The following is a 15874-nucleotide window of genomic DNA, read 5'->3' on the forward strand; positions in this document are numbered from 1 at the left end:
CAAAAGAGTAAACTTCGGAAGGATTATCATTTTTACAAGATTAACTCTGTCGAACAATGTCAACGGCAAATGCAACCAACCATCCTTCCAGTCAGTACTTCTTTTTTAACCTTTTCAAAATTCTGTTTGGTAATATTTGCAATGTCTTGAGTATTCTCAATGCCTAGATATCTCATTTCCTTCTTACATTTCACCTCCCCAGTCTCTATGTTCCAGGCCATAATCTCCGTTTTCTCCTTATTAATGTCATAACCTGAAGCTTTACTGAAGGCTGTTGTTAAATTTAAAACACAACTCAAAGTTCTTTGCAAGCTACCAGTAAAAATCAAGATATCATCAGCATATAGCCCTATCTTCCCGCTCCAACCATTATATTCGGAAGGTGAAATATCTGTATTACTCCTGGCTAACGGCTCAATATACAAATCGAACAAGAGTGGGGATAAAGGACACCCTTGCCTTTGCCCCTTGTAATCTTTACAGCTTTTGTTAGTGCCCCATTTACCAAAATTCTAGCTTCTGTTGCAGAATAGATTCCTCTCAATGTTTTACAAAAATGTTGACCCAGGTTGAGGGACTTAGCTACCACCTGTAAATAGACCCAGTTCACACGGTCAAAAGCTTTGGCAGCATCTAATGCCATGACCGCCAACGGACGCTCATAAGCAGAAGCCAAATCAATCAACCCTATGAGTGTGTATGTTAAGTCCATCAGTGTCCTGCCTCTAACAAACTCCTTTTGATCCTCATGTAACAGTTGTGGCATAACCCTATTTAATCTTTCTGCCATTACCTTTGCAAAAAGCTTGTACACACAATTTAAAAGAAAAATGGGCCTATAAGAGTCACATCATTTTGAGCATTTCCCTGGTTTTGGAATTAAAGATATAATAGCTTCTTTCCACAATTCTGGCATAGCTGCATCATCAGAAGTATTGCCTTAATTAGTTCGCCAAGAATGGGGTTTAATACACTGGCCAATACTCTATAAACCTCAAGAGGGGGGCCATCTGGTCCTGGCGCCTTTCCTTTTTTACCTGCTCCTATGGCCTCTTCTAATGCCTTACTTCTCATTTAACCTCTCCCTATCCTCAACTGTCAGGTGATTCGCTAGATCTTTATTTAACCAGGTCAGCACCTTCTCCTCTGTAACATCCGTATCTTCCCAATACACTTCCCCAAAGTATTTACAAAAGGCTGATCCAATACCCTGACTATCTTCAAAGACCACTCCTGATGCCTCGCACCTTATCTCTTTAATTGTGTTACTAACATGAACATTCTTTGCTTTCCAAGCTAACAGTTTGCTACATCCCTCCCAGTACTCAAAATGGGCCAACCGGATAGATTCCTAACTCTTCCTGACCCTATCCTGTAGAATTCCATTACATTTTCGCATTCATGCTCTCACCCATTAACTTCTCCTGCTCTACTTGATTGACTGAACTAATCCAGGTTTCTTCTAAATTATGAATTTGCACCTCTAGTCCTTGGATCTTCTTGTAGTAATCTCGCCTTTTCGCTGTTGCTAGAGAACCCAGTCTACCTCTCAAACAGGCTTTGTATGAGTCCCACACTACCCCAATCACAGATTTACCCAAATTTATATCAAAGAACTCCTTTGTTTCTTCTTTTAAAGTATCCATGACCCCTTCATCCAATAATATAATACGCCCCCCTCTCACCTACCTGCATATGTAGTATTATTGCTGAGTGATCTGACATGTATGCCCTATCTGCTTAATATCTACGACTTGATCTTTCAGCCTATCATCTACTAAGAAATAATCAATTTGTGACTGGTGTCTATATTTTTTATTGTAGAATGTAAATCCTTTCTCGGACCCTGCTCTATTTTGCCATATGTCACACAGTCCCAATTGCACCGTCAATAGTCGTATAAATTCCGACATTTTAGGATTGACAGACTGTGATCAAGACTTCATCATTGAGTGCTTAAGAATCATACTTGAAGAAAATGTGTTGGAATTTCGCTATGACTTATATAAACAAACAAAGGGGGTTAACATGGGCGCTTCATGCGCCCCCACCATAGCGAATATTTATGTTGCACATTTCGAACAACATCACATTTTCAATGAAGTAGCTCCATTTTATGAATCTGTTTTAAATTGGTCAAGGTATATTGATGACATTGTGTTTATTTGGGATGACAATGAAGATACCCTACAAGAATTTATCGCATGGTTGAATCTGTGTGATGTAAATCTAACATTCACTTCACACATTAGTAATGTACAAATTGAGTTCCTGGAAATACTCATAAAACACGATGGAAATCAGCTAATGGTAGACCTATTCACCAAGCCCACTGCTCGCAACACGTTGTTGCATTTTAATAGTTTTCATCCCACCAACCAAAAAAGCAGTATTCCTTTCGGACAGTTTCTTCGCCTCCGAAGAAACTGTACCAAATTAGAAGACTATGACTCTAGATCTATAGCTATGAAAGAAAAATGTATTCATAGAGGATATCCGCACCGTCTATTCCGCGATGCGTACAAACGGGCGAGATTCTATGATCGGCAACATATTCTGCAAGGATCTAATAAAATCAAGAACGATAATTTGGTCTTTGTCACTCGTCATTCCATCATGAATGAACAAATAAGACAAATTATATGTTCATGCTGGCATCTATTGAATGTTAATAACACCAAAAATGAAAGTATCCAGAAGCCTATGTTTGCCTATAGAAAAAATAGGAATCTAAAGGATCTGATTGTACGATCTCGCATGCCAGATAAGTAAAGGGAACAAACACAGAGAAACATAATAGACATGGCACCAGTGATAGGAAACAAAATAATACTAAAGAGTACTCCCAAATGTGATTTTAGGTCTAGAGGAGGGAGAGAAAACCAACAATAAAGTGCAAATACCTCTATTCTGACCTGTATGATTCTGTACAATGAGTAAATCACAAGATATTATACAGTGGACGCTAAATGTAGGAAAAAGTTTTTATTTTATTTAGTTATAATCATCTTTACTTTTCCATTTTACTTTTTTGTTTTTTCATATTTTATACATATATTCTTGTGTAAACAGATGTAATCATCATTTCTTAAAGAACCCCATGTCATAAGTATAAGAACATCTCTCTCATTCCATCATGCATACTACTACAATCGCTACCTGGACTATTTGCACAACTAAGAATATTAAATACAACAGAGATTTAACATAAAAACATCAGACAAAAAAGAGTTGCTGAGGGTCCCCTATAAGTATGTACAGCATCAAATTTTACATTTCCTTTTTCATTAGTTGTTTTTACATTTTCTGGTCATTTCCATTTTTATTTTTTATTTTTATTTTTACATTACTTTTGGCTTTTTATGTAGGGGTATCAGATGCGTACGGCCTACGTACGTTTCGGTGATTTAAGATTTTTTAGTTCACCTTCCTCAGGGCCAACAGTAGACTAAACAAACAAAACACTTATATTCACTCAGATTAAAACCTGGGGGTTCTTTGGCATCTTTATGAGACTACAGAGATGGATACTTCTACAATCTTTTTATACACTCCCCAGATATGTAGTTTAGACAGCTACTTAGATGTAGTCATCCTTAGATAGAGGGATAGTGCTCTAGAAGGAATTTCTAAGGAATTTTCAATACTTCGTGGTTCCTAGTTGCTCCAATTGGAAGAATCCAACAAAGACAATCTTATTTACTTTGCGAAGGTAAGGCTGGACCGTTGCGACCAATTATCAATCAGATTCGAGTGAATGTTTCTTCTCCTTACACTCTCAACCTTTTCGAGTTTGGAGTTTAATCGCACGCTTACAGGGATTCTTCTAAGTCGTTTGGATGCTGGTGATAGGAAACTACAAATGTGGCACATGTGTAGTGTGTCCGTTGGCAATTGAAGCAAGAGAATTTTGCTTCAATGGCCACCAGATTTCGTGTAAAGGTATGAGTAATTGTAAGACGAAAAATATTATTTATTTACTCATATGCCCATGTAACAAAGGTTATGTGGGAGAGACTTCCCGATCATTGAATGCTAGACTTACTGAACATAGGTCTGCAATACGTACAGCTAAAATCAACTCACCCATGGTATCACACTTCATAGAACATAACCACTCACCTGAAGATATTAAGTGGTTTGTGTTGGAGAAAATGGTCCCAAGAGAAGAAATTAACATAGATAAATTAAGAAAGAAACGTGAAGTGTTCTATATTTTCTGGCTAGATACAGCAAAAAATGAATTGAACCAGGAAATACCGTGGGAAAATGCGATCATGTAAAACACCCTTGATATACTGTATGTTTACTTATCTGTAATGAATCCCTCCTTGTCTAGAGACTATTCCCTTATCCTACTACCCACCAGCTGGTGGTCGTTGTTGTTATAAAATGTAGATATATAATCAGAACATGCTTGACTACTATCTAGAGTTATATGTAGACATAATAACACAAAGAAGAATATACCCACAACCTACCGGCTGGCGGTTGTTGTTGCTAGAATATGTAAATATATAATCAGAATATACTTGACTATTATCTAGAATTATATGTAGACATAATAAAACACTGTAGAATATGCCTGAATACATATATAATTGAATTCAAATGAAAGGTTTATATTTGTAAAGATAGCATGTGGACTATCATGTTTAACTGAAAAAATTGTTAAAATTTCATTTATATGTGTGACTATGTTAATGATGCTTTATTTACTTTGTATTATGATATGCTGTGACATCAATCTGAAAGAGCACTCTGACCTTACATTCTCTGGACTTCGTAATACATGTGTACTGGGAGGTTATTACCCCTACCATCCAGCGTATTGTATAGTCAGACCATGACTTCGTCAATCTATAATTTTTATCGCTTGATAACATCCTTTTTTGAATATATGCCCCGCGCTTAAACTCATGCCCCTACTAGTTCATGTTAGGCAATACACACGCCTATTTGGGATGACTATATTCCGACTTTCAGTAGTAACGCTCGGTACATCTCTGTCCGACTCTGATCATGAATTAAATTGCTCGATACATCGTTAGCTCTATGCTTAACCAATAGCGTCTTTCAGGTAGTTCCAAACTATTCAGGCAGCCTATCGCACTGAGGACTACACAAGTAAATGATCTGATGGTCTTCATTAGAGTAGAAACATCTGCGTCTATATCCGGAACATATTCGACCCCCTGATAGGACCGTGAACGTTTCTGTTTATATTTAAAATACACCAAGCTGCGGCTCGGTTCAGACGATTTGAATTCGATCATCTCTCAGCCTGCGATGTCCCGGCGAGAGGGTCATTAGACCGGAATTATCCATATCTCAGGTAAACGGCTGCACGCATTTATACCACACACATTATTTAGCTACCATCGATACTCGAGACACATTATTTAAAACAGTTCATGTATTTTTTATAGGATATTACCTACGGCACATCAGACTCACCTTATATCAAAAATACTAGTCCTGACGCCACTGCCCGCACATGACCGTATTATGTAAGTAGTCTCTGTTTTCACCTTCGTGTTCAGGAGTAGAAACTTATTGGCATACCTTTTGTCTACACACATTATTCAGCTACCATAGACACTCGAGACAAATTATCTAAAACAGTTCATGTCTTTTTTATAGGATATTACCTCCGGCATATCAGATTCTCCCTATATCAAAAATATTAGTCCTGACGCCACTGCTTGCACATGACCGTATTATGGAAGTAGTCTCTGTTCCCACCTATACCTATCGTAGAGTTACCCCTAGGACTTCGCATACAGAAGTAGGAACTTATCGGCATACCTTTTGTCTCCCATTTTGTGCATAATTTTAGGACCTGCTATTATCGACATATAGCTATATAACTTCATTTTCCTCTAAATTTCGATCTATATCTACGGCCTGACCACAAGACACATCTTTACTCAGTAAATGATTATATTAAACTCACCGAATGTAGAGTTAATCATATAGGAATCCTATATTGTTCGGATTATGAGTAACCAACATCGTACCTTTTATGCAGCATCTCTCAGGATATATTAATACCCAAGAAATACTATCAGCTGTAGTTCGTCTTTTAGAGAGTCTGCAAATGTATTATTCCATCTCACTAAGATACAACCTAATATGATTTACTACTGTCTTAGAGTGTGTAGATAGAGTTAGTGAGTATACAAGGCAATAATCTAAAGTTATTCCACCTACGTGTTGTGATCGAGATATATATGGTATCTTAGACCCAAATATAATAGCAAATAGTTTGTATTATTCTGCACAAAGTCTGACCCATTATCTTGCAATACTTCATCATATCTCCTTATTCTGAATAGGTTACGTTATATATGAGAGTAATATGAGGTTCTATTATCCCTAGCGTGACTACATTTCCATTCTATGCTTCTAATTACTCGCAGACCCAGCTATAAGAGTAGATACTCTTTTGATGCTACAGCATATCATCTCTGATACTTATAAATAATTACTTGGTAAGAGCATCCATTTCCTTTTAACAATAATATCTTATATGTCCACAGGTTGAACATCTATCTTAGGATAAACTATAGTTAGTTTGGGGCCGAATGGACACATGAACATATACATGGGGTATATTGAATTATTCAATGACGTGATGGAAATGTGACATCTAAAAGTAATGTAAATAATTGTATATAAGAATATATTTTTCTAGTGTATATATATATATGTGTTAGAATCTCAATTGAGGTGGTTTTTTGGATCTTTATTCACTATGTGAAGGTCATTGTAAATATGGTGATGTGAATTGTCGACATTTTATTGTCTATATAATTTCAAGTGCAAGAAGAAATACAACAATTTCTATGTTATTGAATACCTTGAGTTGCAATCTATTAGTATGTAAGCACCCTAAATGTATGATGTATACATATATTATATTTTTTTTGTGTGCAATAGACGGCTACCTAATGAAGGCGTGTATGCCGAAACGCGCGTTTAGACATCTGCCACACTGCCTGCATCAACTTTATGTCTACCATCATGTATCTGTGCATACTATTGTTGGTCAATGAAATTAATTCTATGCAATTACTATAAAGAATCCTATATGCACAATCGAACTTTTTGATCTATCAAATGAATTATGAATATAAAATATAAAATAAGTAAATACATCGTTTTGATAATTTATTATGTGTTTATTTGTCACTTTGAATAGGGTGGTTTATCTCCTACATTGCAATATTCTATACATATAGAGGTATTCTAACTAAATAAGTTTCTGCTGATATCAGCTTCTAGCTATAATATTTTCTTACACTAGTTCTATTTCCTATGTTATAGCTAGCTGTCACAAAAGGGTCCCTTGTTTTCTAAAAAAACTCAAGGATCTATCCAGTTTATAATCTAACACTGCATCAAAATCCCCTGCTATAATAATTAAATCTGGAAAATGTAAAAGCTAAGAGAATAATTATTCTAAAGGCCCTATATCTTCAAGATTTGGCCCGTAATCTCCCACTAACGTGTAATTCTGCCCACAAATTTTTCTTTTTACCACAAGCCATCTACCCCCTACGTCTGAGACACTACCTTCTGCAGAGATGCTTAACCAAAATTGCCACTCTTTTTGTAACAGCTGACTGTATAAACAACACTTTTAAAAACTTGTTGTAAGCGCATTGCCAGGACGCGCTCACCGGACACTGAGAAACCCGACGCCGGACCTCGCCGCACCCGCTCCGCGGGTGCCGCATCGCCGGAGGCAGTGAAGGGCAGCTGCTTCGGACTCTACGGGGGAAGTCTTTTTTTTTCTCTCATCTTTGGCTGAGGGCTGCAGGGCTGCGAGCGTCAGGGACTCCATTACCCAGGAGTCCCTGCTAGACCGCCTACCACTTCCGGTCCGCTCTCCCTGTCGGCCGGCCCACCGCCCACCTGAGGGCCTTTTAAACCCCCAGCTGCAATTCCATCAGTGGGACATTTTTAAAAACTTGTTGTAAGCGCATTGCCAGGACGCGCTCACCGGACACTGAGAAACCCGACGCCGGACCTCGCCGCACCCGCTCCGCGGGTGCCGCATCGCCGGAGGCAGTGAAGGGCAGCTGCTTCGGACTCTACGGGGGAAGTCTTTTTTTTCTCTCATCTTTGGCTGAGGGCTGCAGGGCTGCGAGCGTCAGGGACTCCATTACCCAGGAGTCCCTGCTAGACCGCTTACCACTTCCGGTCCGCTCTCCCTGTCGGCCGGCCCACCGCCCACCTGAGGGCCTTTTAAACCCCCAGCTGCAATTCCATCAGTGGGACACTTTTAAAAACTTGTTGTAAGCGCATTGCCAGGACGCGCTCACCGGACACTGAGAAACCCGACGCCGGACCTCGCCGCACCCGCTCCGCGGGTGCCACATCGCCGGAGGCAGTGAAGGGCAGCTGCTTCGGACTCTACGGGGGAAGTCTTTTTTTTCTCTCATCTTTGGCTGAGGGCTGCAGGGCTGCGAGCGTCAGGGACTCCATTACCCAGGAGTCCCTGCTAGACCGCCTACCACTTCCGGTCCGCTCTCCCTGTCGGCCGGCCCACCGCCCACCTGAGGGCCTTTTAAACCCCCAGCTGCAATTCCATCAGTGGGACATTTTTAAAAACTTGTTGTAAGCGCATTGCCAGGACGCGCTCACCGGACACTGAGAAACCCGACGCCGGACCTCGCCGCACCCGCTCCGCGGGTGCCGCATCGCCGTAGGCAGTGAAGGGCAGCTGCTTCGGACTCTACGGGGGAAGTCTTTTTTTTCTCTCATCTTTGGCTGAGGGCTGCAGGGCTGCGAGCGTCAGGGACTCCATTACCCAGGAGTCCCTGCTAGACCGCCTACCACTTCCGGTCCGCTCTCCCTGTCGGCCGGCCCACCGCCCACCTGAGGGCCTTTTAAACCCCCAGCTGCAATTCCATCAGTGGGACATTTTTAAAAACTTGTTGTAAGCGCATTGCCAGGACGCGCTCACCGGACACTGAGAAACCCGACGCCGGACCTCGCCGCACCCGCTCCGCGGGTGCCGCATCGCCGGAGGCAGTGAAGGGCAGCTGCTTCGGACTCTACGGGGGAAGTCTTTTTTTTCTCTCATCTTTGGCTGAGGGCTGCAGGGCTGCGAGCGTCAGGGACTCCATTACCCAGGAGTCCCTGCTAGACCGCCTACCACTTCCGGTCCGCTCTCCCTGTCGTCCCGCCCACCGCTATTAACGTTGGTATAACTGGGACTATCCCTCCCGCAGCGCGGGACGCAGCCCGGAGCTAAGAGCGGGCCATTTGAGGCCGTTCGAGGACGGCAGAGGACGGCCCCGGCCCATAACCCCTATATTGGTTTTGTGCCATACCCAAGGTAGGCGGAACTGTTAACCTCTATCTACCTATTTTAAAACTCCGTGTGCCTGGACTTAAGATACATTGTATTGCCTGTGAGGACTTTTATGTTAGTATAATCATCCTGTGTAAATAGTGTGTCTAGTTGCCATTCCCTTTACTTGTGCATCCTAGAAATATGTCATTACGCTCAGGCAAAACACGCATAGTCCAAGTCCAAACTCCCAAAGGCGTGGTTTCGGGGCCATTGGATGCCTTTATTACTCGTGCCACAGGAATACTCGAAAAAGAAATTGCCATGGTAGAAAAACGCCTCTCACTTGACTTACTTAGTGGAAAGCGCTCTTCATTGGGTAGGCTGGCCACGATTCCTAGCCCCGTGGCACAAGCTCATGCAGCCTTTAATTGTATCCACTCAGTTACCACCGAGGCCCTAGTGCATATGGAGAGTGAGGGGGCCGATTCTCCTGTACATACACCAGTCCATGTTGAACACCACCCGGATGATCTTGAGGCAAGTAGAGAAACCGCATCCCAGGTTAGCTTTGAGTCAGATTACACCCCAGAAACCCCCCACTCACCTTCCGATTCTCCAAAAACTGTGTCCACTAGAGCGACACACATGGATTCGGTAGGCACTGATATGGTAACAAGGAAGAGAAAGCACAATATGAGCCATATGGGGGGGAGAGAACGCAAAATGCCTAAACTAAAAGTAAAAGATACCACTGGTAATCCCCACGGCAATCCCACATCACTAGTTATGGGTAATCTTAGCGATAAACAACGTCTCAGTACATTTCCTAATGTTCTATGCCCTTCCCTTACCTCTTTAGGATCCTCTGACCCATGTCCTACCTGTCAAAACAGTGATGAATCGCTGCTGGTTAAAATTGAGGCCTTGATGAAAAATCTTTTATTACCTGTTCTAGAGCGGACCAGGTTAATGACTTTAAAAATAGACACCTTGGAGGCAGTAGTAAATACGAACTCAGCCCTACTACTATCTCTAACCGGCTCGAGCCAAGGGGGGGCTAAACCAACACACCCAGCCCCCAAGCCAACAAATACTTCCACCTCTCTTAATAATAAACTCCCTGGGGTAGCATCTAACAGACCAACGAGGGGAGGAGATCTTAAGACTACATCAAATAATACATCCGAAGTCTCATCTCAATTTACGCATAAGACGAAGCCAATGGCCAAATCGGATAGCATAAACCCTGCTAGACCCCACTCAATTAAACCACCCTCCCTGACTCAATCTAGTTTGAATACTTCCCGGCCTCCCCCCCAAGGGCCTTTAGCTAACCATCACCGTAACACCATAAAACCTTTGGTAGAAAAACATCGTAGGCATACCAATCCGCGGGCCGACCTCCCTATTGAGGCTGCACTATATACAATAGTTTTGACCGGTGTAGCCCCCCTTCCACCGGGCAAGAGGGAGACTTTCGGCGACCTGCGTAATAAGGTGACCTATTGGCTAAACAAAAACCGGCCGTTACCCCCCTCTTTGCCAACTGAAATTCTGTTTGTGAGAAGGGTGGACTGGGTGGGCCATGGCACAAAAGATCTGGAGGGTGACTGTGTTTTAATCTCGTTTAAGGACCCCTGGGTGGTGGAAATGATCAGTAGAAAATCAAGGTTCGCCAGACAGGGGGATGTCCAGACACTGAGCCTAACATACTTTTATCCACACAGACAGAGTAGTATCTTAACGGGATCCAGACACGGTCAACCTACCATCAGGAGCCATCCCACCATGAGGACTCCCCAACCCTCGCACTTCCCATTTCTTTTTAATCAATTTGGCCCATTATCTGACCTTGAGGCCAACGATTGACTTCAATCTCGGTCTTGCATAACCGAACCCAAAGGAAATCCTGGGTTTCAGACAGTTAGGCCGAGCGATAAGCCCTTGCAGCTTGTAATTTTAGAGGAAGAGCGAATGGGGGCCCCAATAACAGTAAAAACTCCCACGTCACCTCTAAAGGAAATGGATGTCTCCATGAAGACAGGGGAAAATCAGAGCACCAATGGGTGCACCAAAAAAGGGTGGGACACTGTGATCAGTCAGGGCACTCTTGTAGTTTCGGACTTGGCGGTACCCTCTGTGGTCCACGCCCCAGAATTACTCACCCTTGTGTCCTGGAATGTTGCGGGGGTTAAAAGCCGTATCCATTCTGACGATTGGCTGGAGTTTATGGATAAATATGATATTATCCTACTCCAGGAAACCTGGGCAATCGAACCAACATTTAGGCAGGGATATATAAATTTCTTTAAACCCGCAATTAGAAGTGCCAAAGGGAGAGCCTCAGGGGGCTTACTGATTTGGTTGAAACAATCCCAGGGATTTTATTCCACAGAAATCAAAGTACAAGACCCCGATCTCCTTATCATTAAGCTGAGTAGGACTGGTTGTCGGGATTTGATCCTGATTAATATATATGCCCGAGGATTACCAGGAGGCCGCCCACCACCCTTGATGGAAACATTGGATACCATCCTGGCAGACTTAGATAGTGATCATGCCACTCTCCTAGCTGGAGACCTAAACTGTGCCTTCGAGCCATTACCGGACTCAGGGGACAGTTGGGGCTCCGCTGAAGATGCAGTATGGGGTATTCCTGATCTGATGCCCATCAAATCAGTAACCACAACTGAGGCAGCGGTGAATTGGACGGCTCTTTGTCTCAATAGGGGTCTTCGGGCTGTTAATGGCCGTGCAAAATCAGACCAGGAAGCGAATTTTACATTCGATAACGGGTTAAGAAAAAGCCGTATCGATTATATCCTGTTAAAACTAGGAGATTGGCCCCTGCTGGTGGATATGGCAGTACTTCCCCGCCCAGAAAGTGACCACAACCCCCTGTCCCTAAAATTAAGGTTACCGGGTTTAGTGAGATCTGAGAACCCTGGTATCTCACAGACTGGGGACGCCTTCTTAACCAATGATAGGAAGAGATTAAAATGGTCCAAAATTGTGGAGGATGTTACATTGAGGGATAAGGTCAATGCAAAGATTAGCAACACATATAGTGAGATGTTGGCATATGATCAGCTGGGGGATAATTCCGAAATGGCCAACAATATTATAAAACTCCATGACCGTTGCTTTGCAGACCTCAAATTCATGCTCTCACAACCACGGCCCCAGGCAAACAGTAAAATACCGATCTGCCCTAAGAAATGGTATAATAATAAATGTAGGGAAGCCCATACCCAACTTATTAGAGCAGTTAAGTCTCGGATTATGGTTTCAGTGAAGGAGGCTAGAGCAAACTATAGGAAAACGCAGTGGGAAGCCAAACGGGAGTGGGAGGATAAGTATTGGTCGGATTTATTGGAGGCTTCCATATCAAATAACCCTATCAAGTTCTGGGAAATAGTTAAGTGGGGGAAGGACCCGGATGCACGCATCCCTGTAAACCATGTGTCCCCTGCGGAATGGGTAACATTTTATTCAACCCAGTTTTGTGCCGAGAACCCCAATCCCCCCGGCTTCCGGGCGATGGTACCACAGCCACCCATGCAAACCGAGATTATCACCTTCACGGAAAAAGAGGTTGAGCTAGCTATAGGCCTTACTATGCGAGGGAAAGCACCGGGCATGGATCTTATACCAGCCGACCTGTTCAAAACTAACCCCGCCTTGTGGACGCTCTACCTAACTAAGGTGGCCAATTCCATAGCTGCCGGTGCAAGCATACCCAAATCCTGGAAGGGGGCTGAGATATTACCTATCTACAAAAAGGGCAGTAGGTCCATTCCTGGTAATTATCGCCCGATTAGCCTCATCGACACAACACAAAAACTCATTGCACGTATGATCTTGGGTAGGGTTCAAGGATGGATCGAACTAGAGGACATACTATCTCCAATGCAGGCGGGCTTCAGATCAGGAACAAGCACCATCGACCAGGTGTTCAGATTTTGCCTGATCTACTGGAAGGTGGTTCAGCTTGGCGGTGGTACCATCTACGCTGCGTTCATTGATCTGAAGTCCGCGTTCGATCTAGTCCCGAGGGACAAACTGTGGGGAGTTTTGAGGAGATTAGGAATGCCCGAGGAGTTACTGGTCCTAATAATTAAGATGGGCAGGCCAGGGTCAAGTGACGGAACACTTTCCAGTAACCCGAGGTGTCCGCCAGGGGTGTGTTCTTGCACCAACCCTTTTTTTATTGTTTATTGACCAAGTGGTCACATTTTTTAAGGATACTCCGACGGACGCCCCGATGCTAGCAGGACAGCGATTCCCGATGCTCATCTTCGCTGATGACACCCTTCTCCTCTCTCGAACACGTTGCGGTCTACAGCGGGCGTTGGACCGCTTTGAGGAGTTCTGCGCCATCAGCGACCTTAAGGTGAACGTCGGGAAAACCAAGCTCATGGTTCTAACAAAGAACCGCCCTGTCCGGTGTACAGTTAGTATGGGTGGTGTTAAACTGGATCAAGTGGAGAACATGATATATCTGGGGGTCACTTTGGACAGCCGCCTGAGATGGGAAGCTCAAGTCGGTGCACAACACCTGAAGCTTGCTCGCCTCACCGGCTGTCTACTAAGCGAACAAAAAAGATCCATCACCAAGCGGGTTTCTCCGGCACTTAAGATCTATGACGCCAAAATCAATCCAGCAATTTTATATGGTGCAGATCTGTGGGGTTATATGGACCTTACGGGTTTGTTTAAAATACAATGCAAATTTTTGCGCAATCTGGTGGGCTTGCCACCGTCGTCCCCTTCTATTCCTCTTTGCCTGGACATGGGTTGTCCTCCGATCAATGAGATGGCTAGATTCAGACTGGTTGCTTTCTGGAGGCGATTATGGACAACCCCTGAACTTACCCTATTTGCCAATGAGGTAGCTGAAGTTAGGTCACTTGGGGGCTCAGGAAAAATCAAATGGTTTAAAATGGTAAAATCTACTGTGACGGATATGGGGCTAGAGCAGCTTTGGATTTCTCCCACTACTAGTACTTTTCCATCTAAACTAGCTTTTAAAGAACTGTATTGGGCCACGATTCGTCAGACTAGAGTCAATGCTTCAAGCTCCACCAATCTCACGGGTAGGTTTCTGTCCTTTAAGTTGGACTCATCCCGTGAACACTACTGGGATATAATATCCAAAACTTTGGACAGGAAACTCTACCATCAGTTTCGGGTGGGTGCTTTGCCATTGAATACATTTACGAAAAATTGGACAACGAGTACTACGGACCATTGTAGATGGTGCCCTGGCCACAAGGAAACCGTAGGACATTTTCTGTTTGCATGCCCAAGATATTTGGCACCAAGAGCCAAATGGTTAAAGCCACTGTTCCAGCGTCTGCCCATAAGAAGATCTGACGAGGCCATCCGTGTATTAACAACTAACACTTCAGAAGTCATTTCAGTGTGTTTGGCTAAATACCTGGGGTGGGCCTGGATAATAAGGTCGAAATCCTAGCATAACCATTGTGATTGCTGTGATTCACTTATTTTTTTCCCTCCTGATTAGACTCTTGTACAGCTTATTGATCATGTAAATGCTCCCTCACGACCCATTTAGCACCATAAAATCAGACTGTCCATCTTTGTTTATGCAACTAAACATTGTTTCGAATTTATCTGTAAACTTTCCTGTTTTTATTGTTGTATTTTAATTTTAGTAATCTTTCTTCTTCAGGTTTGTCTTCTATGTCATTTAATACTAGTTTTATGAACCTAAAGATTATGTATCTTTTTAAGCAATGTTTGTTATTATTTGTCTTTTATGATTTTTTCATGAATCGAAATAAAGACTTTAAAACCTGAAAACCTGTATAAACAACCATTGAAAGCCATCTTTTGGCCTTTAACAATGTCCTACTCTCCTCCTCCGTTAATTGCTTCTCCTGAAGAATAATGATTTGAGCAGGGCAATCCCTCAAGTACTACAGTATCCTTTCTCATCTTTCTCTAACCCGAAGCCCATTAACATTCCATGATAGAATTTTTATCTCATTCATTCTTTTCTCAACCATCTCCTTTTGTATCAAAATTGGAAACTGGTAATGCACCAAAAAGACCTCTGAGGATTTTATTTTTCATTTTCTCTCCTATGCTCCCCACACTGTGCACCCTCCACCCACCCTCCGTGGTAAACCCTTCTCTAGCTCCCATGGCAAATGCACTATGGGTGCCTCCCGTAAGTGCGCCTCATAAACCATTGAAAAACAATTTGTAAACTTGGAAAAGAATTTAGATTAGCTTCTTAACACATTGATAACTCAATAACTTCAGAGTTTAAGGGGTAACATTGTTAAACCCTCAATTGGATCTCCTCTATAAACCTGTCCACCTCTTCCACAAAACGGAATGTATGCATTTTTTTATTATGCATCACCTTCAAAAAGACCAGAAACTTCAACGGAACCGACGCCCCTAATTTCCTTAAAGGCTCTATTCTTTTTCCTAACTCCCACTGTCTATTAGCTGATACACAGGGTAGGTCTGATCTGATTTCCTACCTAACCCCATCCTCTTCCATTGGATTATTCTCCTTCAGTGTACAGGTAA

At 42.8% G+C, this 15874-nt stretch overlaps 1 long non-coding RNA gene across 1 annotated transcript in view; it reads left to right on the forward strand.

Moving 5' to 3' along the window:
* The first annotated feature begins 5212 nt into the window (after positions 1–5212).
* LOC144819952 (uncharacterized) overlaps positions 5213–15874 on the forward strand; it is a 291616-nt gene continuing 280954 nt past the window's right edge. The window contains exons 1-2 of the long non-coding RNA XR_013607638.1: positions 5213–5335; positions 5430–5510. This is a non-coding gene — a long non-coding RNA (uncharacterized LOC144819952). The remainder of the gene's footprint in view (positions 5336–5429; positions 5511–15874) is intronic.

This window comes from Lissotriton helveticus, chromosome 2_1, assembly GCF_964261635.1.
Source record: "Lissotriton helveticus chromosome 2_1, aLisHel1.1, whole genome shotgun sequence".
Lineage (NCBI taxonomy): Eukaryota > Metazoa > Chordata > Amphibia > Caudata > Salamandridae > Lissotriton > Lissotriton helveticus.